We start from the raw sequence: 3033 nt of genomic DNA, 5'->3' as shown, positions 1-3033 counted from the left end.
ATCTTGACCCAAAACTCAATTCCAGATAAACTGTAGATCTAAATGTTAAAAGTAAAACAAAAAGGCCTTTAGGAAAAATGTAGACAATAATCTTTGTGGTCTTACAGTAGGTACAGGTATCTTAATCAGAAAAACCTGCCCGGCCAGTTACGAACCAGGAGGTCACAGTTCAATTCCCAGTCAGGGCACATGCCCAGTTGCTGGGGCTCGATCCCCAGTAGGGGGTGTGCAGGAGGCAGCCAATCAATGATTCTCTCTCATCATTGATGTTTCTATCTCTCCAACTCTCTTCTTCTCTGAAATCAATAAAAAGTATATGTAAAAATAAAAATACATATATATTAAGAATTAAATGTTGTTTTTTAAAAATAAATTTAAAAATTAAAACAAAAAAGAAATTTAAAAATCAAACGATAAGACTTTTCATTGCTAGTTTTGAGCAATTTGATTATGATGGGCCTTGTGTAATTTTTTAAAAAATGTATTTTATTGATTTTTTTACAGAGAGGAAGGGAGAGGGATAGAGAGTTAGAAACACTGATCGGCTGCCTCCTGCACACCCCCTACTGGGGATGTGCCCACAACCAAGTTACATGCCCTTGACCGGAATCGAACCTGGGACCCTTCAGTCCACAGGCTGACGCTCTATCCACTGAGCCAAACCGGTTAGGGCGGCCTTGTATAATTTTATTAACATTTCTTGTGCTTAGGATTTGTTGAGACTTTGATCTAGGTTTCCCCAAATAGTTTTTCTGTCCCTCCCTTTTGGGAACTCCAATTACACAGACGTCAGCCCTTTGCCAGTTGTCCCACATTTCCATCATGTTCTTTCCTACTTTTGTTTATTTAAAAGTACTTTTCCTCTCCTTGTTTTAGCGTGGATCAGTCTTACTGTTTTGTTTTCAAGTTCACTCATCTTTGCTTCTGCAATGCCTATTCTGCTGCTAATCCCATCCAGCGTGCTTGCGTTCAGACAGTTTAGTTTAAACTCTAGAAGTCTAACTTGGATTTAATTTTTAGTTAACTGTCTTTACCTCACCTGTCTGTACTTAATGGGTCTAATGTTTCCCTTAGTTTTTGAACTTTTGGAATGCAATTATAATTGCTTTAAGGACCTTGTCTACACAGCGTATCATATAAGTCAGTTTTGCATCCGTTTTGTTTGACGTTTCATTACATTATGAGTTGTATTTTCCTGTTTCTTTCCATGCCTAGTCATTTTTTATTGGATGCCAGAGACTGAATTTTACCCTGGGAAGCTGTGTGCTTTTGTGTCCCTTCCTCTACCCGTCCTGGTCTTCGCTCTAATCACGTTTTTGTCTGTTTTTTCAACGCAGCATGTTCTTCCGAGCAGCCTGTCCTCTGAGGACCAATTCGTTTTCAGCCACGGCCACCCTGTCACCTGCTGTTGCTAACTGGGCTCTCAAGTTTGGAAAGTTTTTGTTTTTTCTTTCTTAGTTTTCTCACATTCTCTCCTTTGATTAATTTTGTCTTTTCTAAGAGCTCTTCTCTCTTTATATGTTTTGAATGTTTTTGGTGCAGAGACAGTTCTATCAAAAATTTCCTTCTGCCCTAACCAGTTTGGCTCAGTGGATAGAGCGTCGGTCTATGGACTAAAAGGTCCCAGGTTCGATTCCAGTCAAGGGCATGTACCTTGGTTGCGGGCACATCCCCAGTGGTGGGTGTGCAGGAGGCAGCTGATAGATGTTTCTCTCTCATCGATGTTTCTAACTCTCTATCCCTTTCTCTTCCTCTCTGTAAAAAATCAATAAAAATATTTTTAAAAAATTTCCTTCTGTTTCCCGGGCTAATCTTCTTCTAAACATCTTCTCGCCAGCCGTTCCATTGCACCCATGCCTCTTTTCTTCGCTTTCTCTAGAGTCTACCTAAGGGTCCCTTGCTGCCCCTGATTACTGCTCGTCCCTAAGGAAAGAGACAAGAATCAGACAGACTGAAATCAGGCGTGTTGTCCCAGAAGGCTCTACTGCCAAGTTTTCTTACAGGCTCTGCTCTGAAAACGAGTTTCTGGTCTATTAGGGCATTTTTTGGTTGCAAGAGACAGCAACCCAGCTCAAATGGAAGGCAATGCCCTGCACCTCCCCGGGGTGAGCCCCAGGGCAGGACCCTCAGGAAGGCCTGCAGCTGCCTCCTGCTCTGCCAGGCTGGCTGCCCTGCAGGCCTGCGCTCCTTCTGCCACACAGCAACACCCCATCCCTCAGGGGCCAGCGGCCATCAGGCCTCGGTCACAGTGACGGTTGGTGCTGCCAGGTGGGCGGGAGGAGGGCGACACCCCAGCAACAGCTCCTTCAGAGTGACCTTGGCGCTGTCCACAAACTCCAGCCCGGACCCAACCCTTGCTAGTCGGCGAGTAAGTCCATGTAAGTCCATGGGAGCCGCGGCCCAGGCCACAGAGACCCTCGTCTCGGCCAACAGTCGGCAGCTCCACAGCAAGTTGGGGTTTCCCATCTTCTCCCCATTTCCCCAGTGGGGTCTTACAGAAATGCAGGCGGAGCACCCGCCTTCCTCTGGCAGCGCACCTCCCCCAGGCACCATGCCCCGTTCTCCACGCCCACCAGGCCACAAGCCCCTTCTGTCAAGTCCACGTTCCACTGGTACCCCTAAAAGTCCTCTTTGTTCAACACAAACTCAGTCCCCTCAAGGCTCAGGCTTTCACTCCTCCCAGCTGGCTGACATCCTTCTCTGACTTAAATCTTGTTCCCTATTTTTCATTCTTGTTGTTCATTTCGGTGAATAAACAAGTGTTGACTCAGCCATGGCTTCCAGAAGGCCCGAGTGCCTCTCTCACTGCTGTTTTCCCAAGTTTCCCCAAGTGAACAATGAGTGCTCTGAGTCCCACGTCTGCAGGCTGGGCTCTGAGCAGCAGGCACAATGCCCCATTCTGCCAGGCAGGGCGGCTGGCATCTCCGGTCCCCTGCTCCACAGGATGGCCGCCCTAACCGCTATAGCTGTGCCCAGCCCATCAAGTCATGGAATCAGCTCGCAGGTTAACATCAGCTTCCAAACCTTCCCAGG

Source organism: Myotis davidii, unplaced genomic scaffold (genome assembly GCF_000327345.1).
Source record: "Myotis davidii unplaced genomic scaffold, ASM32734v1 scaffold1509, whole genome shotgun sequence".
Classification (NCBI taxonomy): Eukaryota; Metazoa; Chordata; class Mammalia; order Chiroptera; family Vespertilionidae; genus Myotis; species Myotis davidii.
The sequence above is the reverse complement of the archived record's forward strand: the minus strand, read 5'-3'. Positions refer to the sequence as shown.